This window comes from Primulina tabacum, chromosome 10, assembly GCF_025594145.1.
Source record: "Primulina tabacum isolate GXHZ01 chromosome 10, ASM2559414v2, whole genome shotgun sequence".
Taxonomy (NCBI): Eukaryota; Viridiplantae; Streptophyta; class Magnoliopsida; order Lamiales; family Gesneriaceae; genus Primulina; species Primulina tabacum.
The window spans coordinates 41,912,034-41,932,062 of NC_134559.1; the positions used below are offsets into that span (position 1 = coordinate 41,912,034).

General features: G+C 43.1%; 17 non-coding genes and 5 pseudogenes across 17 annotated transcripts; all 22 read right to left on the reverse strand.

The window, feature by feature from the left end:
- Nucleotides 1-530: 530 nt before the first annotated feature.
- On the reverse strand, nt 531-649 carry LOC142516594 (5S ribosomal RNA). Its single transcript, XR_012812380.1, has one exon. It is a non-coding gene; the product is annotated as a 5S ribosomal RNA (ribosomal RNA).
- Nucleotides 650-1,329: 680 nt separating this feature from the next.
- On the reverse strand, nt 1,330-1,449 carry LOC142509168 (5S ribosomal RNA). The gene has a single exon (XR_012807354.1). It is a non-coding gene; the product is annotated as a 5S ribosomal RNA (ribosomal RNA).
- A 682-nt stretch (nt 1,450-2,131) lies between these two features.
- On the reverse strand, nt 2,132-2,250 carry LOC142507774 (5S ribosomal RNA). The gene has a single exon (XR_012806021.1). It is a non-coding gene; the product is annotated as a 5S ribosomal RNA (ribosomal RNA).
- A 682-nt stretch (nt 2,251-2,932) lies between these two features.
- LOC142507317 (5S ribosomal RNA) lies at nt 2,933-3,051 on the reverse strand. The gene has a single exon (XR_012805577.1). It is a non-coding gene; the product is annotated as a 5S ribosomal RNA (ribosomal RNA).
- Nucleotides 3,052-3,733: 682 nt separating this feature from the next.
- Nucleotides 3,734-3,852, reverse strand: LOC142510787 (5S ribosomal RNA; annotated as a pseudogene).
- Nucleotides 3,853-4,533: 681 nt separating this feature from the next.
- LOC142508735 (5S ribosomal RNA) lies at nt 4,534-4,652 on the reverse strand. Its single transcript, XR_012806938.1, has one exon. It is a non-coding gene; the product is annotated as a 5S ribosomal RNA (ribosomal RNA).
- A 1,384-nt stretch (nt 4,653-6,036) lies between these two features.
- Nucleotides 6,037-6,156, reverse strand: LOC142506326 (5S ribosomal RNA). The gene has a single exon (XR_012804621.1). It is a non-coding gene; the product is annotated as a 5S ribosomal RNA (ribosomal RNA).
- A 681-nt stretch (nt 6,157-6,837) lies between these two features.
- On the reverse strand, nt 6,838-6,956 carry LOC142507420 (5S ribosomal RNA). The gene has a single exon (XR_012805679.1). It is a non-coding gene; the product is annotated as a 5S ribosomal RNA (ribosomal RNA).
- Nucleotides 6,957-7,638: 682 nt separating this feature from the next.
- Nucleotides 7,639-7,758, reverse strand: LOC142508967 (5S ribosomal RNA). The gene has a single exon (XR_012807162.1). It is a non-coding gene; the product is annotated as a 5S ribosomal RNA (ribosomal RNA).
- A 680-nt stretch (nt 7,759-8,438) lies between these two features.
- LOC142509645 (5S ribosomal RNA) lies at nt 8,439-8,558 on the reverse strand. The gene has a single exon (XR_012807810.1). It is a non-coding gene; the product is annotated as a 5S ribosomal RNA (ribosomal RNA).
- A 680-nt stretch (nt 8,559-9,238) lies between these two features.
- LOC142516367 (5S ribosomal RNA) lies at nt 9,239-9,357 on the reverse strand. Its single transcript, XR_012812165.1, has one exon. It is a non-coding gene; the product is annotated as a 5S ribosomal RNA (ribosomal RNA).
- Nucleotides 9,358-9,678: 321 nt separating this feature from the next.
- On the reverse strand, nt 9,679-9,796 carry LOC142509767 (5S ribosomal RNA). Its single transcript, XR_012807922.1, has one exon. It is a non-coding gene; the product is annotated as a 5S ribosomal RNA (ribosomal RNA).
- Nucleotides 9,797-10,475: 679 nt separating this feature from the next.
- On the reverse strand, nt 10,476-10,593 carry LOC142510955 (5S ribosomal RNA; annotated as a pseudogene).
- A 682-nt stretch (nt 10,594-11,275) lies between these two features.
- Nucleotides 11,276-11,394, reverse strand: LOC142506466 (5S ribosomal RNA). The gene has a single exon (XR_012804758.1). It is a non-coding gene; the product is annotated as a 5S ribosomal RNA (ribosomal RNA).
- A 2,309-nt stretch (nt 11,395-13,703) lies between these two features.
- LOC142509598 (5S ribosomal RNA) lies at nt 13,704-13,822 on the reverse strand. Its single transcript, XR_012807764.1, has one exon. It is a non-coding gene; the product is annotated as a 5S ribosomal RNA (ribosomal RNA).
- A 1,001-nt stretch (nt 13,823-14,823) lies between these two features.
- LOC142511436 (5S ribosomal RNA) lies at nt 14,824-14,942 on the reverse strand (annotated as a pseudogene).
- A 679-nt stretch (nt 14,943-15,621) lies between these two features.
- Nucleotides 15,622-15,740, reverse strand: LOC142515261 (5S ribosomal RNA). The gene has a single exon (XR_012811116.1). It is a non-coding gene; the product is annotated as a 5S ribosomal RNA (ribosomal RNA).
- Nucleotides 15,741-16,739: 999 nt separating this feature from the next.
- On the reverse strand, nt 16,740-16,858 carry LOC142511437 (5S ribosomal RNA; annotated as a pseudogene).
- A 680-nt stretch (nt 16,859-17,538) lies between these two features.
- On the reverse strand, nt 17,539-17,657 carry LOC142515262 (5S ribosomal RNA). The gene has a single exon (XR_012811117.1). It is a non-coding gene; the product is annotated as a 5S ribosomal RNA (ribosomal RNA).
- A 596-nt stretch (nt 17,658-18,253) lies between these two features.
- LOC142512367 (5S ribosomal RNA) lies at nt 18,254-18,371 on the reverse strand (annotated as a pseudogene).
- A 625-nt stretch (nt 18,372-18,996) lies between these two features.
- LOC142507189 (5S ribosomal RNA) lies at nt 18,997-19,115 on the reverse strand. Its single transcript, XR_012805451.1, has one exon. It is a non-coding gene; the product is annotated as a 5S ribosomal RNA (ribosomal RNA).
- Nucleotides 19,116-19,793: 678 nt separating this feature from the next.
- LOC142517100 (5S ribosomal RNA) lies at nt 19,794-19,913 on the reverse strand. The gene has a single exon (XR_012812860.1). It is a non-coding gene; the product is annotated as a 5S ribosomal RNA (ribosomal RNA).
- Between the last annotated feature and the right edge of the window lie 116 nt (nt 19,914-20,029).

The window sequence follows — 20,029 nt, forward strand, 5'->3', positions numbered from 1 at the left end:
GTGACCTCCCTGGAAAGTCCTCGTGTCGCGACCGTTTACGTAAATTATGGATAAAACATTCGAAATAATTGTTTTTAATGAGTTAACCGTCTTCGGAGTAATCTACGTAATACCCTTCTGCACAGAACCGACTCACGACAACAAAAATCGCTAAATGTTGCCAGAAAATACGAGAAAAATAAGAAGAAGAAAATAGCGAATGTAAAGCTTTTATAATGCTTGGGATACGATAAAGTGGAACCGAAATCGAATTTCTAACTTCCTAAGCGGATTTCTCGAGAAAACGGAAGCTTAACAGAAGCGGAAAATTGCAAATTAGTGGGTCTTAGAGAAAGAATTCGGCTAAAATCTCGCCAGCTCATTGCGGAGTAATGAGTCTCGTTCGTTTGCCCGTTTACAATTTTGTCCAAATCCGGCAGTGCCCGAGCTACGTTGATTTCACATGTCTTATCAGGTCCCGATCGAGATTCAGATGATTTGAGCCGAAAATCGTCTGTCAACAAGTAATCAAAAATAGAAAAACACGAAAAGGGGTGCAACACGAGGACTTCCTTGGGGGTCATCCATCCTAGTACTGCTCTCGCCCAAGCACGCTTAACTTCGGAGTTCTGATGCGATCCGGTGCATTAGTGCTGGTATGATCGCACCGGACATTGAGGGGATGTTTATTCTTATATCCCAAGAGTACGTGTAGAGAAGGCGACGATTGACAACACGCGGCACTGCTCTCGCCTATTCAGAACCATGAAATTAAGCGTTCTGGCGCTATGGCAGAGCTAGGATGGGTAACCTCCCTGGGAAGTACTCGTGTCGCGACCGTTTAGTAAATTATGGATAAAACAATCGAAATAATTGTTTTTAATAAGTTAACCTTCTCCGAGGTAAGCTACGTAATACCCTTCTGCACTGAACCGGCTCACGACAACAAAAATCGCTAAGTATTCCCAGAAAATAGAAAAAAATAAGAATAAGAAAATAGCGAATGTAAAGCTATTATTATGCCTGGGATAAGATAAAATGGAACCGGAATCGAATTTCGGACTTCCTAAGCGGATTTATCGAGGAAACGGAAGCTTAACAGAAGCGGAAAATCGCAAGTTAGAGGGTTTTAGAGAAGAAATTCGGCTAAAATCTCGCCAGTTCATTGCGAAGTAATGAGTCTCGTTCGTTTGTCCGTTTACAATCAAATTAGGCTACAATTTTGTCCAAATCCGGCAGTGCCCGAGCTACGTTGATTTCACATGTCTTATCAGGTCCCGATCGAGATTCAGAAGATCTGATCCGAAAATCGTCTGTCAACAAGTAGTTAAAAATAGAAAAACAAGAAAAGGGGTGCAACACGAGGACTTCCCAGGGGGTCACCCATCCTAGTACTGCTCTCGCCCAAGGCATGCTTAACTACGGAATTCTGATGAGATCCGGTGAATTAGTGCTGGTATGATCGCACCGGACATTGAGTGGATGTTTATTCTTATATCCCAAGTGTACGTGTGGAGAAGGCGACGATCGACAACACGCGGCACTGCTCTCGCCCAATCAGAACCATGAAGTTAAGCGTTCGGGCGCAATGGCAGAGCTAGGATGGGTGACCTCCATGGGAAGTCCTCGTGTCGTGATCGGTTACGTAAATTATGGATAAAACAGTCGAAATAATTATTTTTAATGAGTTAACCATCTCCGGAGTAATCTGCGTCATACCCTTCCGCACAGAACCGGCTCACGACAACAAAAATCGCTAAATGTTCCCAGAAAATAGGAAAAAAATAGGAGGAAGAAAATAGCGAATGTAAAGATTTTATTATGCCTGGGATACGATAAAGTGAAACCGAAATCGAATTTCGAACTTTCTAAGCGGATTTCTCGAGGAAACGGAAGCTTAACAGAAGCGGAAAATCACAAATTAGAGGGTCTTAGAGAAGGAATTCGGCTAAAATATCGCCAGCTCATTGCGGAGTAATGAGTCTCATTCGTTTGCCCGTTTACAATCAAATTAGGCTACAATTTTGTCTAAATCCGGCAGTGCCCGAGCTACGTTGATATCACATGTCTTATCTGGTCCCGATCGAGATTCAGATGATTCGAGCCGAAAATCGTCTGTCAACAAGTAATCAAAAATAGAAAAACACGAAAAGAGGTGCAACACTAGGACTTCCCAGGGGGTTACCCAACCTAGTACTGCTCTCGCCCAAGCACGCTTAACTTCGGAGTTCTGATGGGATCCGTTGAATTAGTGCTGGTATGATCGCACTGGACATTGAGTGGATGTTTATTCTTATATCCCAAGAGTACGTGTGGAGAAGGCGACGATGGACAACACGCGCCACTTCTCTCGCCCAATCAGAACCATGAAGTTAAGCGTTCTGGCGCGATGGCAGAGCGAGGATGGGTAACCTCCCTGGGAAGTACTCGTGTCGCGACCGTTTACGTAAATTATGGATAAAGCAGTCGAAATAATTGTTTTTAATGAGTTAACCGTCTCCGGAGTAATCTACGTAATACCCTTCTGCACAGAACCGGATCACGATCACAAAAATCGCTAAGTATTCCAAGAAAATAGAAAAAAAATAAGAAGAAAAAAATAGCGAATGTAAAGCTATTATTATGCCTGGGATAAGATAAAATAGAACCGGAATCGAATTTCAGACTTCCTAAGCGGATTTCTCGAGGAAACGGAAGCTTAACAAAAGCGGAAAATCGCAAATTAGAGGGTTTTAGAGAAGAAATTCGGCTATAATCTCGCCAGCTCATTGCGGAGTAATGAGACTCGTTCGTTTACCCGTTTACAATCAAATTAGGCTACAATTTTGTCCAAATCCGGCAGTGCCCGAGCTACGTTGATTTCACATGTCTTATCTGTTCCCAATCGAGATTCAGATGATTTGAGCCGAAAATCGTCCGTCAACAAGTAATCAAAAATAGAAAAACACGAAAAGGGGTGCAACACGAGGACTTCCCAGGGGGTCACCAATCCTAGTACTGCTCTCGCCCAAGCACGCTTAACTTCAGAGTTATGATGGGATCCGGTGCATTAGTGCTGGTAGGATCGCACCCGACATTGAGTGGATGTTTATTCTTATATCCTTTGAGTATGTGTGGAGCGGGCGGCGATGGACAACACGCGGCACTGCTCTCGTCCAATCCGAACCATGAAGTTAAGCGTTCTGGCGCGATGGCAGAGCTAGGATGGGTGACCTCCCTTGGAAATCCTCGTGTCGCGACCGTTTACGTAAATTATGGATAAAACTGTCGACATAATTGTTTTTAATGAGTTAACCGTCTCCGGAGTAATCTGGGTCATACCCTTCCGCACAGAACCGGCTCACGACAACAAAAATCGCTAAATATTCCCAGAAAATAGAAAAAAAATAAGAAGAAAAAAATGGCGAATGTAAAGTTATTATTATGCCTGATATAAGATAAAATGGAACCGGAATCGAATTTCAGACTTCCTAAGCGGATTTCTCGAGGTAACGGAAGCTTAACAGAAGCGGAAAATCGTAAATTTGAGGGTCTTAGAGAAGAAGATCGGCTAAAATCTCGCCACCACATTGCGGAGTAATGAGTCTCGTTCGTTTACCCATTTACAATCAAATTAGGCTACAATTTTGTCCAAATCCGGCAGTGCCCGAGCTACGTCGATTTCACATGTCTTATCTGATCCCGATCGAGATTCAGATGATTTGAACCGAAAATCGTCTGTCAACAAGTAATCAAAAATAGAAAAACAGGAAAAGGGGCGCAACACGAGGACTTCCCAGGGGGTCACTCATCCTAGAACTGCTCTCGCCGAAGCAAGCTTAACTTCGGAGTTCTGATGGGATCTGGTGCATTAGTGCTGGTATGATCGCAACCGGCATTGAGTGGATGTTTATTCTTATATCCCTCGAGTACGTGTGGAGCGGGCGACGATGGACAACACGCGGCACTGCTCTCGCCCAATAAGAACCATGAAGTTAAGCTTTCTAGCGCGATGGCAGAATTAGGATGGGTGAAATCCATGGGAAGTCCTCGCGTCGCGACCGTTTACGTAAATTATGGCTAAAATAGTCGAAATAATTGTTTTTAATGAGTTAACCGACTCCGGAGTAATCTGCATCATACCCTTATGCACAGAACCGGCTCACGACAACAAAAATCGCTAAATGTTCCATGAAAATAGAAAAAAAAAATAAGAATAAAAAAATAGGGAATGTAAAGCTATTATTATGTTTGGGATACGATAAAATAAAACCGGAAGCGAATTTCGGACTTCCTAAGCGGATTTCTCGAGAAAACGGAAGCTTAACAGAATCGGAAAATCGCAAATTAGAGGGTTTTAGAGAAGGAATTCGGCAAAAATCTCGCCAGATCATTGCGAAGAATGAGTCTCGTTCGTTTGCCCGTTTACAATCAAATTAGGCTACAATTTTGTCCAAATACGGCAGTGCTCGAGCTACGTTGATTTCACGTCTTATCTGGTCCCGGTCGAGATTCGGAGGATTTGAGCCGAAAATCGTCTGTCAACAAGTAATCCAAAATAGAAAAACACGAAAAGGGGTACAACACGAGGACTTCCTAGGGGGTCACCCATCCTAGTACTGCTCTCTCCCAAGCACGCTTAACTTCGGAGTTCTGGTGGAATCCGGTGCATTATTGCTGGTATGATCGCACCCGACATTTACTGGGATGTTTATTCTTATATTCTAGAGTACGTGTGGAGCGGGCGGCGATGGACAACACGCGGCACTGCTCTCGCCCAATCAGAACCATGAAGTTATGCGTTTTGGCGCGATGGTGGAGCTAGGATGGGTGACCTCCCTGGGAAGTCCTCGTGTCGCGACCGTTTACGTAAATTATGGATAAAACAGTCGAAATAATTGTTTTTAATGAGTTAACCGTCTCCAGAGTATTCTACGTAATACGCTTCCGCACAGAACCGGCTCACGACAACAAAAATCGCTAAATGTTCCTAGTAAATAGAAAAAAAATAAGAAGAAGAAAATAGCGAATGTAAAGCTATTATTATGCCTGGGATACGATAAAATGGAACCGAAATCGAATTTTGGACTTCCTAAGCGGATTTCTCGAGGAAACGAAAGCTTAACAGAAGCGGAAAATTGCAAATTAGAGGGTCTTAGAGAAGGAATTCGGCTAAAATCTCTCCAGCTCATTGCGGATTAATGAGTTTTGTTCGTTTGCCCGTTTACAATCAAATTAGGCTACAATTTTGTCCAAATCCGGCAGCGCCCGAGCTACGTTGATTTCACGTCTTATCTGGTACAGATCGAGATTCAGATGATTTGAGCCGAAAATCGTATGTCAATAAGTAATCAAAAATAAAAAAACACGAAAAAGGATGCAACACGAAGACTTCCCAGGGGGGTAACCGGTGCATTAGTGCTAGTATGATCGCAACCGACATTGAGTTGGTAGTTTATTCTTATATCCCTCGAGTACGTGTGGAGCGGGCGGCGATGGACAACACGTGGCACTGCTCTCGTCAAATCACAAACATGAAGTTAAGCGTTCTGGCGCGATGGCAGAGCTAAGATGGGTGACCTCCCTGGGAAGTCCTCGTGTCGCGACCGTTTACGTTTATTTTGGCTAAAACAGTCGAAATAATTGTTTTGAATGAGTTAACCGTCTCTGGAGTAATCTGCGTCATACCCTTCTGCACAGCACCGGCTCACGAGAACAAAAATCGCTAAATGTTCCCAAAAAATAGAAAAAAATAAGAAGAAGAAAGCGAATGTAAAGCTATTATTATGCCGGGGATACGATAAAATGGAACCGGAATAGATATTCGGACTTCCTAAGCAGATTTCTCTAGGAAACGGAAGCTTAACAGAAGCAAAAAATCGCAAATTAGAGGGTCTTAGAGAAGAAATTCGGCTAAGACCGTTTACAATCAAATTAGGCTACGATTTTGTCTTGTCCAAACCCAACAGTGCCCGAGTTACGTTGATTGCACGTCTTATTTGGTCTCGATCAAGATTCAGAAGATTTGAGCAGAAAATCGTCTTTCAACAAGTAATCAAAAATAGAAAAACACGGAAAGGGGTGCAACACGAGGACTTCCCAGGGGGTCACCCATCGTAGTACTGCCTCTCGCCGAAGCACGCTTAACTTCGGAGTTCTGATGGGATCCGGTGCTTTAGTGCTTGTTTGATCGCACCAAACATTGAGTGGGATGTTTATTCTTATATCCCTCGAGTACGTGTGGAGCGGGCGGCGATGGACACACGCTGCACTGCTCTCGCCCAATCAGAACCATGAAGTTAAGCGTTTTGGCGCGATGGCAGAGCTAGGATGGGTGACGTCCCTGGGAAGTCCTCGTGCCGTGACCTTTTAAGTAAATTATGGCTAAAACAGTCGAAATAATTGTTTTTAATGAGTTAACCATCTCCGGTGTAATCTGCGTCATACCCTTCCGCATAGCACCGACTCACGACAACAAAAATCGCTAAATGTTCCCAGAAAATAGAAAAAAATAAGAAGAAGTAAATAGGGAATGTAAAGCTATTATTATGCCTGAGATACGATAAAATGGAACTGGAATTGAATTTCAGACTTCCTAAGTGGATTTCTCGAGGAAACGGAAGCTTAACAGAAGCGAAAAATCGCAAATTAGAGGGTCTTAGAGAAGGAATTCGGCTAAAATCTCGCCAGCTCATTGCGGAGTAATGAGTCTCGTTCGTTTGCCCGTTTACAATCAAATTAGCCTACAATTTTGTCCAAATCCGGCAGTGCCCGAGCTGCGTTGATTTCACATGTCTTCTCTAGTCCTTATCGAGAGTCAGATGATTTGTGCCGAAAATCGTCTGTCAACAAGTAATCAAAAATAGAAAAACACGAAAAGGGATGCAACACGAGTACTTCCCAGGGGGTCATCCATCAAAGTACTGCTCTCGCCCAAGCACGCTTAACTTTGGAGTTCTTATGGGTTCCGGTGTATAAGTGCTGGTATGATCGCACCTGAAATTGAGTGAGATGTTTATTCTTATATCCCTCGAGTATGTGTGGAGCGGGCGGCGATGGACAACACGCGGCACTTTTCTCGCCCAATCAGAACAATGAAGTTAAGCGTTCTGGCGCGATGGCAGAGCTAGGATGGGTGACCTCCCTGGAAAGTCCTCGTGTCGCGACCGTTTACGTAAATAATGGCTAAAACAGTTGAAATAATTGTTTTTAATGAGTTAACCGTTTCCGGAGTAATCTGCGTCATACTCTTCCGCACAGAAACGGCTCACGACAACAAAAATCGCTAAATGTTCCCAGAAAATAGAAAAAAATAAGAATAAGAAAATAGCGAATGTAAAGCTATTATTATGTCTGGGATACGATAAAATGAAACCGGAATCGAATTTCGAACTTCCTAAGCGGATTTTTCGAGGAAACAGAAGCTTAACAGAAACGGAAAATCGCAAATTAGAGGGTCTTAGAGACGGAATTCGGCTAAAATCTCGCCAGCTCATTGCGGATTAATGTGTCTCGTTCGTTTGCCCGTTTGCAATCAAATAAGCCTACAATTTTGACCAAATCCGGCAGTGCCCGAGCTACGTTGATTTCACATGTATTCTCTGGTCCTGATCGAGAGTTGGATGATTTGAGCCGAAAATCTTCTGTCAACAAGCAATCAAAAATAGAAAAACACGAAAAGGGGTGCATCACGAGGACTTCCCAGGGAGTCACCCATCCAAGTACTGCTCTCGCCCAAGCACGGCATAACTTCGGAGTTCTGATGGGATCCGGTGTATTATTGCTGGTATGATCGCACCCGACTTTGAGTATGATGTTATTTCCTATATCCCTCTAGTACGTGTGGAGCGGGCGGCGATGGACAACACGCGTCACAGCTCTCGCCCAATCAGAACAATGAAGTTAAGCGTTCTGACGCGATTGAAGAGCTAGGATGGGTGACCTCACAGGAAAGTCCTCGTGTCGCGACCGTTTACGTAAATTATGGCTAAAACAGTCAAAATAATTGTTTTTAATGTGTTAACTGTCTCCGGAGTAATCTGCGTCATACCATTCCGCACAGAACCGACTCACAACAACAAAAATCGTTAGATGTTTCCAGAAAATAGAAAAAAATAAGAATAAGAAAATAGCGAATGTAAAGCTATTATTATGCCTGGGATACGATACAAGGAAACCGAAACTGAATTTCGGACTTCCTAAGCGGATTTCTCGAGGAAACAGAAGTTTAACAGAAGCGGAAAATCGCAAATTAGAGGGTCTTAGAGAAGGAATTCGGCTAAAATCTCTCCCGCTCATTGCGGATTAATGAGTCTCGTTCGTTTGCCAGTTTACAATCAAATTAGGCTACAATTTTGTCCAAATTCGGCAGTGCCCGAGGTACGTTGATTTCACCTCTTATCTGGTCCCGATCGAGATTCAGATGATTTGAGCCGAAAATTGTCTTTCTACAAGTAATAAAAAATATAAAAACACGAAAAGGGATGCAACACGAGGACTTCCCAAGGGGTTCACCCATCCTATTACTGCTCTCTCCCAAGCACGCTTAACTTCGGAGTTCTGATGGGTTCCGGTGCGTTAGTGCAGGTATGATCGCACCCGACATTGAGTTTGATGTTTATTCTTATATCCCTCGAGTACGTGTGGAGCGGGCGTGAATGGACAACACGCGGCACTGCTTTCGCCCAATCAGAACCATGAAGTTAAGCGTTCTGGCGCGATGGCAGAGCTAGGATGGGTGACCTCCCTGGGAAGTCCTCGTGTCGCGACCGTTTACGTAAATTATGGTTAAAACAGTCGAAATAATTGTTTTTAATTAGTTAACCGTCTCCGGAGTAATCTGCGTCATACCCTTCCGCACAGCACCGGTTCACGACAACAAAAATCGCTAAATGTTCCCAGAAAATAGAAAAAAATAAGAAGAAGAAAATAGCTAATGTAAAGCTATTATTATGCCTGGGATACGATAAAATGGAACCGGAATCGAATTTCGGACAACCTAAGTGGATTTCTCGAGGAAACGGAAGCTTAACAGAAGCGAAAAATCGCAAATTAGAGGGTCTTAGAGAAGGAATTTGGCTAAAATCTCTCCAGCTCATTGCGGATTAATGAGTCTCGTTCGTTTGCCCGTTTACAATCAAATTAGGCTACAATTTTGTCCAAATCCTGCAGTTCCTGAGCTACGTTGATTTCACGTCTTATCTGGTCCCGATCGAGATTCAGATGATTTGAGCCGAAAATCGTCTGTCAACAAGTAATCAAAAATATAAAAACACGAAAAGGGATGCAACACGACAACTTCCCAGGGGGTCACACATCCTAGTACTGCTCTCGCCCAAGCACGCTTAACTTCGAAGTTCTGATGGGATCCGGTGCATTAGTGCTGGTATGATCGCACCCGACATTTAGTGGGATGTTTATTCTTATTACCCTCGAGTACGTGTGGAGCGGGCGGCGATGGACAACACGCGGCACTGCTCTCGCCCAATCAGAACCATGAAGTTAAGCGTTCTGACGCGATGGCAAAGCTAGGATGGGTGACCTCCCTGGGAAGTCCTCGTTTGCCCGTTTACAATCAAATTAGCCTACAATTTGGTCAAAATCCGGCAGTGCCCGAGCTACGTTGATTTCACATGTCTTCTCTGGTCCTGATCGAGAGTCAGATGATTTGAGCCAAAAATCGTCTTTCAACAAGTAATCAAAAATAGAAAAACACGAAAAAGGGTGCAAACGAGGACTTCCCAGGGGGTCAACCATCCTATTACTGCTCTCGCCCAAGCACGCTTAGCTTCGGAGTTCTGATGGGATCCGGTGCATTAGTGTTGGTATGATCGCACCTGACATTGAATGGATGTTTATTCTTATATCCCAAGTGTACGTGTGGAGAAGGCGACGATGGACAACACGCGGCACTGCTCTCGCCCAATCAGAACCATGAAGTTACGCGTTCTAGCGCGATGGCAGAGCTAGGATGGGTAACCTCCCTGGAAAGTACTCGTGTCGCGACCGTTTACGTAAATTAGGTATAAAACAGCCGAAATAATTGTTTTTAATGAGTTAACCGTCTCCGGAGTAATATGCGTTATACCCTTCCGCACAGCACCGGCTCACGACAACAAAAATCGCTAAATGTTCACAGAAAATTAAAAAAAATAAGATGAAAAAAATAGCGAATGAAAAGCTATTATTATGCCTGGGATACGATAAAATGGAACCGGAATCGAATTTCATACTTCCTAAGCGGATTTTTCGAGGAAACGAAAGATTAACAAAAGCGAAAATCGCAAATTAGAGGGTCTTAGAGAAAAAATTCGGCTAAAATCTCGCCAGCTCATTGCGGAGAATGAGTCTCGTTCGTTTGCCCGTTTACAATCAAATTAGCCTACAATTTTGTCCAAATCCGGCAGTGCCCGAGCTACGTTGATTTCACATTTCTTCTCTTATCCTGATCGAGAGTCAGATGATTTGAGCCGAAAATCGTCTGTCAACAAGTAATCAAAAATAGAAAAACACGAAAAGGGGTGCAAACGAAGACTTTCCAGCGGGTCACTCATCCAAGTACTGCTCCCACCCAAGCACGCTTAACTTCGAAGTTCTGATGGGATTCGGTGCATTAGTGCTGGTATGATCGCACCCGACATTGAGTGGGATGTTTATTATTATATCCCTCGAGTACGTGTGGAGCGTGCGGCGATGGACAACACGCGGCACTGCTCTCGCCCAATCAGAACAATGAAGTTAAGCGTTCTGGCGCGATGGCAGAGCTAGGATGGGTGACATCCCTGAAAAGTCCTCGTGTCGCGACTGTTTCCGTAAATTATGGCTAAAACTGTCGAAATAATTGTTTTTAATGAGTTAACCGTCTCCGGAGTAATCTGCGTCATACCCTACCGCACAGAACCGGCTCACGACAACAAAAATCGCTAAATGTTCCCAGAAAAGTGAAAAAAAATAAGATTAAGAAAATAGCGAATGTAAAGCTATTATTATGCCTTGATACAATAAAATGAAACTGGAATCGAATTTCGGACTTACTAAGCGGATTTTTCGAGGAAACGGAAGATTAACAGAAGCGGAAAATCGCAAATTAGATGGTCTTCGGGAAGGAATTCGGCTAAAATCTCGCCATCTCATTGCGGATTAATCAATCTCGTTCGTTTGCCCGTTTACAATCAAATTAGGCTACAATTTTGTCCAAATCCGGCAGTGCCCGAGCTACGTTGATTTTACATTTCTTATCTGGTCCCGATCGAGATTCAGATGATTTGAGCCGAAAATCGTCTGTCAACAAATAATCAAAAATAGAAAAACACGAAAAGGGGTCCAACACGAGGACTTCCCAGGGGGTCACCCATCCTAGTACTGCTGTCGCCCAAACACGCTTAACTTCGGAGTTCTGATGGGATCCGGTGCATTAGTGCTGGTATGATCACACCCGACATTAAGTGGGATGTTTATTCTTATATCCCTCGATTACGTGTGGAGCGGGCGGCGATAGACAACACGCGGGACTGCTCTCGTCCAATCAGAACCATGAAGTTAAGCGTTCTGGCACGATGGTAGAGCTAGGATGGGTGACCTCCCTGGGAAGTCCTCGTGGCGACCGTTTACGTAAATTATGGCTAAAACAGTTGAAATAATTGTTTTTAATGAGTTAACAGTCTCCGGAGTAATCTGCGTCATACCTTTTCGCACAGCACCTGTTGGAACTTTTCAAGTTCGCAATCTTGTTTTTGATGTTAACAAAACTTGTTATTGTGTTTCTAACATATTTCCTCAAGTGTGAAATTGCAAACACAAGAAACAAGCTGAAACTGAATTTTGCACAAACTGAATTTCTTGCGAGCTTTGGTATTTTGATGATCTCTCTCAACTGGATTATCAAAATGACAATCCGCAAACTGGACTGATTAGAAAACTCAATTCGAAACAAATCGTATTTCACGTCAGTTTGGCAAAATCGGATGTTATGATGGTCTAACTGATCGCTCAATTACCGAAATGATCACACGAAAACAGCAATCAGTTGAGTTTGAGCAGCTGCGGTATTTTGGTCATATCTCTCAGCTCGGTTATTGAAATGAAGCGATTCAGTATGCGTTGGAAAGATAAGACGATGATCTACAAATCATCTTCAGAAGTCAAAGTCTGAATCAAAGCTTAAGATGCTGATAAATGAGGATGAAGTTACTGGTTCAGCACAAACTGAAATCAGCTAGGCTGATTTCAGCACACCAGCTGAAACTGAACCAACTGCTGACCAGCTGACCAACCAACTGAACTGAACCAGCTGCTGACCAACTGAAACTGAACCAGACCAGCTGAAAACCAGTTGAACCAGACCAGCTGAACTGAACCAGCTGAACTGAACCAGCTGAAACTGTACCAGACCAGCTGAAGACCAGTTGAACCAGTCCAACTGAACCAGACCAACTGAACCAGTTGAACTGATTGACCAGTTGAGTTGACCAGTTGACCAGAGTTGACCAGTCGGGAAAATGTCTAGCAAGACGAATTTTACTGTTGCAATTCCAGAAACAGTACAGAAACTTTCCAACGGTCATATTCTTGTGTCTAACGTATATATCAGTGTTGGAGCCTATAAATACAACATATTGAAGATCAAACAACAGCTTTTGAAGGGGATTCAAAGCATGGGCAGTTAGCATGAAAAAATCAGCTTGTTGAGAGCACAAGCCCTTGTGTGAGGATACATTTGAGATGTACACTGTAAATGATAAATTCCTCACACACAATCACTCACACAAATACAAGAGAGTTGAACTTCAAAGATTAGTTGAGTGAGTCTTGCACAAAGACAATAAACTTGTGTATGTAGTCTTTGCATATGAGACATTAAAGAATATGCTGATTGTGAGGTGCTGCCTACAATCTTGAGTGCTAGGAGTTCTAGTTGGGTGCTGCCCTTCCAGAATGGGTTTGTACAAGTAGTTGTATAAATCAAAGTCTTCTAGTGGATCCTTCCCAAGAGGAAAAAGGGATGACGTAGGAGTGTTTGAAATATCCGAATATCCATAAACAAATTCGTGTCTATTTGTTTATTGCATTTGCTTATCATTTTCACTGTTTTTAAAGATGCATTGTTGAAGCATTTTATGTGTTCTTCAAATATCAAAATATTGTATACCAAATGTTTGATAAAATACTTCAACTGAATATTTTTACTCATTCAACTTGCATAAATTTTAAATGGTTTACAAAATATTTAATCGGTTTCTACGAAGGATTATTTCGAGTATCTTCCTCTTGGTTTTTAACCAAACTCGATTTAATTCATCGGTGTTCAATATTTCAAGAACCGAGCTATTGCAGCTCAATGATTATCCCCCATAATCGATCCTATCAGCACCGGTTCACGACAACAAAAATCGCTAAATGTTCCCAGAAAATAGAAAAAAAATAAGAAGAAGAAAATAGCGAATGTAAAGCTATTATTATGCCTGGGATACGATAAAATGGAACCAGAATCGAATTTCGGACTCCCTAAGCGGATTTATCGAGGAAACGGAAGCTTAACAGGAGCGGAAAATCGCAAATTCGAGGGTCTTAGAGAAAGAATTCGGCTAAGACCGTTTACAATCAGATTAGGCTATAAGTTTGTCCAAATCCAGCAGTGCCCGAGTTACGTTGATTTCCCATGTCTTATTTGGACCCGATCGAGATTTAGATGATTTGAGCTGAAAATCATCTTTCAACAAGTAATCAAAAATAGAAAAACACGAAAAGGGGTGCAACACGAGGACTTCCCAAGGGGTCACCCATCCTAGTACTGCTCTCGCCCAAGTACGCTTAACTCTGTAGTTCTGATGGGATCCGGTGCATTAGTGCTCGTAAGATCGCACCCGACATTGAGTGGGATGTTTATTCTTATATCCCTCGAGTACGTGTGGAGCGGGCGGCGATGGACAACACGCGGCACTGCTCTCGCCCAATCAAAACCATAAAGTTAATCGTTATGGCGCGATGTCGGATCTAGTATGGGTGACCTCCCTGGGAATTCCTCGTTTACGTAAATTATGGATAAAACAGTCGAAATAATTGTTTTTAATGAGTTAACCGTCTCCGGAGTAATCTGCGTCATACCCTTCTTTACAGAACCGGCTCACGACAACAAAAATCGCTAAATGTTCCCAAAAAATAGAAAAAAAATAAGAATAAAAAATAGCGAATGTAAAGCTATTATTATGCCTGAGATACGATAAAATGGAACCGGAATTGAATTTCGGACTTCCTAAGCGGATTTCTCGAGGCAATGGAAGCTTACCAGAAGCGGAAATTCGCAAATTAGAGGGTCTTAGAGAAAGAATTCGGATAAAATCTCGCCAGCTCATTGCGGATTAATGAGTCTCGTTCGTTTTCCCGTTTACAATCAAATTAGGCTACAATTTTGTCCAAATCCGGCAGTACCCGAGCTACCCTTCCACACAGCACTGGCTCACGACAACAAAAATCGCTAAATGTTCCCAGAAAATAGAAAAAAATAAGAAGAAAATAGCGAATGTAAAGCTATTATTATGCATGGGATACGATAAAATAGAACCGGAATCGAATTTCGGACTTCCTAAGCGGATTTCTCGAGGAAACGGAAGCTTAACAGAAGCGAAAAATGGCAAATTAGAGGGTCTTAGAGAAGGAATTTGGCTAAAATCTCGCCAGCTCATTGCGGAGAAATGAGTCTCGTTCGTTTGCCCGTTTACAATCAAATCAGCCTACAATTTTGTCCAAATCCGGCAGTGCCCGAGCTACGTTGATTTTACATGTCTTCTCCGGTCCTAATCGAGAGTCAAATGAGTTGAGCTGAAAATCGTCTGTCAACAAGTAATCAAAATTAGAAAAACACGAAAAGGGGTGCCACACGAGGACTTCCCAGGGGGCCACCCATCCAAGTACTGCTCTCGCCCAAGCACGCTTAAATTCGGAGTTCTTATGGGATCTGCTGTATTAGTGCTTGTATGATCGCAACCGACATTGAGTGGGATGTTTATTCTTATATCCCTCGACTACGTGTGGAGCGGGCGGCGATGGACAACACGCGGCACTGCTCTCGCCCAATCAGAACAATGAAATTAAGCGTTCTGGCGCGATGGCAGAGCTAGGATGGGTGACCTCCCTAGAAAGTCCTCGTGTCGCGACCGTTTACGTAAATTATGGCTAAAACAGTAGAAATATCTGTTTTTAATGAGTTAACCGTCTCCGGAGTTATCTGCGTCATACCCTTCGCACAGAACCGGCTCACGACAACAAAAATAGCTAAATGTTCCCAGAAAGTAGAAAAAAATAAGAATAAGAAAATAGCGAATATAAAGCTATTATTATGCCTGGGATACGATAAAATGAAACCGGAATCGAATTTCAGACTTACTGAGCAGATTTCTCGAGGAAACGGAAGCTTAACAGAAGCGGAAAATCACAAATTAGACGGTCTTAGAGAAAGAATTCGGCTAAAATTTCGCCAGCTCATTGCGGATTAATGAGTCTCGTTCGTTTGCCCGTTTACAATCAAATTAGGCTACAATTTTGTCCAAATCCGCCAGTGCCCGAGCTACGTTGATTTCACGTCTTATCTGGTCCTGATCGAGATTCAGATGATTTGAGCCGAAAATCGTCTGTCAACAAGTAATCAAAAATAGAAAATCACGAAAATGATTGCAACACGAGGACTTCCCAGGGGGTCACCCAACCTAGTACTGGTCTCGCCCAAGCACACTTAACTACGGAGTTCTGATGGGATCCGGTGCATTAGTGCAGGTATGATCGCACCCAACATTGAGTGGGATGTTTATTCTTATATCCCTCGAGTACGTGTGGAGCGGGCGGCGATGGACAACACGCGGCACTGCTCTCGCCCAATCAAAACCATAAAGTTAATCGTTATGGCGCGATGTCGGATCTAGTATGGGTGACCTCCCTGGGAATTCCTCGTTTACGTAAATTATGGATAAAACAGTCGAAATAATTGTTTTTAATGAGTTAACCGTCTCCGGAGTAATCTGCGTCATACCCTTCTTTACAGAACCGGCTCACGACAACAAAAATCGCTAAATGTTCCCAAAAAATAGAAAAAAATAAGAATAAAAATAGCGAATGTAAAGCTATTATTATGCCTGAGATACGATAAAATGGAACCGGAATTGAATTTCGGACTTCCTAAGCGGATTTCTCGAGGCAATGGAAGCTTACCAGAAGCGGAAATTCGCAAATTAGAGGGTCTTAGAGAAAGAATTCGGATAAAATCTCGCCAGCTCATTGCGGATTAATGAGTCTCGTTTGTTTTCCCGTTTACAATCAAATTTGGCTACAATTTTGTCCAAATCCGGCAGTACCCGAGCTACCCTTCCACACAGCACTGGCTCACGACAACAAAAATCGCTAAATGTTCCCAGAAAATAGAAAAAAATAAGAAGAAAATAGCGAATGTAAAGCTATTATTATGCATGGGATACGATAAAATAGAACCGGAATCGAATTTCGGACTTCCTAAGCGGATTTCTCGAGGAAACGGAAGCTTAACAGAAGCGAAAAATGGCAAATTAGAGGGTCTTAGAGAAGGAATTTGGCTAAAATCTCGCCAGCTCATTGCGGAGAAATGAGTCTCGTTCGTTTGCCCGTTTACAATCAAATCAGCCTACAATTTTGTCCAAATCCGGCAGTGCCCGAGCTACGTTGATTTTACATGTCTTCTCCGGTCCTAATCGAGAGTCAAATGAGTTGAGCTGAAAATCGTCTGTCAACAAGTAATCAAAAATAGAAAAACACGAAAAGGGGTGCCACACGAGGACTTCCCAGGGGGCCACCCATCCAAGTACTGCTCTCGCCCAAGCACGCTTAAATTCGGAGTTCTTATGGGATCTGCTGTATTAGTGCTTGTATGATCGCAACCGACATTGAGTGGGATGTTTATTCTTATATCCCTCGACTACGTGTGGAGCGGGCGGCGATGGACAACACGCGGCACTGCTCTCGCCCAATCAGAACAATGAAATTAAGCGTTCTGGCGCGATGGCAGAGCTAGGATGGGTGACCTCCCTAGAAAGTCCTCGTGTCGCGACCGTTTACGTAAATTATGGCTAAAACAGTAGAAATATCTGTTTTTAATGAGTTAACCGTCTCCGGAGTAATCTGCGTCATACCCTTCGCACAGAACCGGCTCACGACAACAAAAATAGCTAAATGTTCCCAGAAAATAGAAAAAAATAAGAATAAGAAAATAGCGAATATAAAGCTATTATTATGCCTGTGATACGATAAAATGAAACCGGAATCGAATTTCAGACTTACTGAGCAGATTTCTCGAGGAAACGGAAGCTTAACAGAAGCGGAAAAATCACAAATTAGACGGTCTTAGAGAAAGAATTCGGCTAAAATTTCGCCAGCTCATTGCGGATTAATGAGTCTCGTTCGTTTGCCCGTTTACAATCAAATTAGGCTACAATTTTGTCCAAATCCGCCAGTGCCCGAGCTACGTTGATTTCACGTCTTATCTGGTCCTGATCGAGATTCAGATGATTTGAGCCGAAAATCGTCTGTCAAAAAGTAATCAAAAATAGAAAATCACGAAAATGATTGCAACACGAGGACTTCCCAGGGGGTCACCCAACCTAGTACTGGTCTCGCCCAAGCACACTTAACTACGGAGTTCTGATGGGATCCGGTGCATTAGTGCAGGTATGATCGCACCCAACATTGAGTGGGATGTTTATTCTTATTTCCCTCGAGTACGTGTGGAGCGGGCGGCGATGGACAACACGCGGCACTGCTCTCACCCAATCAGAACCATGTTGTTAATCGTTATGGCGCGATGGCGGATCTAGGATGGGTGACCTCCCTGGGAAGTCCTCGTGTCGCGACCGTTTACGTAAATTATGGATAAAACAGTCGAAATAATTGTTTTTAATGAGTTAACCGTCTCCGGAATAATCTGCGTCATACCCTTCTGCACAGCACCGGCTCACGACAACAAAAATCGCTAAATGTTCCCAGAAAATAGAAAAAAATAAGAAGTAGAAAATAGCAAATGTAAAGCTATTATTATGTAAATCGCTAATTAGAGGGTCTTAGAGAAGAAATTCGGCTAAAATCTCGCCAGCCCATTGCGGAGTAATGAGTCTCGTTCGTTTGTCCGTTTACAATCAAATTAGCCTACAATTTTGTCCAAATCCGGCAGTGCCCGAGCTACGTTGATTTCACATGTCTTCTCTGGCCCTGATCGAGATTCAGATGATTTGAGCCGAAAATCGTCTGTCAACAAGTAATCAAAAATAGAAAAACATGAAAAGGGGTGCAAACGAGGACTTTCCACGGGGTCACCCATTCAAGTACTGCTCTCGCCCAAGCACACTTATCTTCGGAGTTCTGATGGGATCCGGTGCATTAGTAATAATATGATCTCACCCGACATTGAATGGGATGTTTATTCTTATATCCCTCGAGTATGTGTGGAGCGGGCGGCGATGGACAACACGCGGCACATGTTTCACCCAATCAGAACAATGAAGTTAAGCGTTCTAGCGCGATGGCAGAGCTAGGATGGGTGACCTCTTTTGAAAGTCCTCGTGTCGCGACCGTTTACGTAAATTATGGCTAAAACAGTCAAAATAATTGTTTTTAATGAGATAACCGTCTCCGGAGTAATCTGCGTCATACCCTTCCGCACCGCACCAGCTCACGACAACAAAAATCGCTAAATGTTCCCAGAAAATAGAAAAAAAATAAGATGAAGAAAATAGCGAATGTAAAGCTATTATTATGCCTGGAATACGATAAAATGGAACCGGAATCGAATTTCGGACTTCCTAAGCTGAAGTTTAACAGAAGCGAAAAATCGTAAATTAGAGGGTCTTAGAGAAGGAATTCGGCTAAGACCGTTTACAATCAAATTAGGCTACAATTTTGTCGAAATCTGGCAGTGCCCGAGTTACGTTGATTTCACATGTCTTATTTGGTCCCGATCGAGATTTAGATGATTTGAGCCGAAAATCGTCTTTCAACAAGTAATCAAAAATAGAAAAACCATGAAAAGGGGTGCAACACGAGGACTTCCCAGGGGGTCACCCATGCTAGTATTGCTCTCGCCCAAGCATGCTTAACTCCGAAGTTCTGATGGGATCCGGTGCATTAGTGCTAGTATGATCGCACCCGACATTGAGTGGGATGTTTATTCTTATATCCCTCGAGTACGTGTGGAGCGGGCGGCGATGGACAACACGCGACATTTCCCTCGCTCAATCAGAACCATGAAGTTAATCGTTATGGCGCGATGACGTAGCTAGGATGGGTGACCTCCCTGGGAAGTCCTCGTGTCGCGACAGTTTACGTAAATTATGGATAAAACAGTCGAAATAATTGTTTTTAATGAGTTAACCGTCTCCGGAGTAATCTGCATCATACCTTTCCACACAGAACCGGCTCACGACAACAAAAATCGCTAAATGTTCCCAGAAAATAGAAAAAAAATAAGAAGAAGAAAATAGCGAATACAAGCTATTATATGCCTGGATACTATAAAATGGAACCGGAATCGAATTTCGGACTTCCTAAGAGGATTTCTCGCGGAAACGGAAGCTTAACAGAAGCGGAAAATCGCAAATTAGAGGGCCTTAGAGAAGGAATTCGGCAAAAATCTCGCCAGATCATTGCGGAGTATGAGTCTCGTTCGTTTGCCCGTTTACAATCAAATTAGGCTACAATTTTGTCCAAATCCGGCAGTGCCCGAGCTACGTTGATTTCACGTCTTATCTGTTCCCGAAAGAGATTCAGATTATTTGAGCCGAAAATCGTGTGTCAACAAGTAATCAAAAATAGAAAAAACACGAAAAGGGGTGCAATACGAGAACTTCCAAGGGGGGTCACCCATACTAGTACTGCCCTCGCCCAAGCACGCTTAACTTCGGAGTTCTGATGGGATCCGGTGCATTAGTGCTGGCATGAACGCACCCGACATTAAGTGGGATCCGGTGCTTTAGTGCTTGTTTGATCGCACCAAACATTGAGTGGGATGTTTATTCTTATATCCCTCGAGTACGTGTGGAGCGGGCGGCGTTGGATCGTCCAA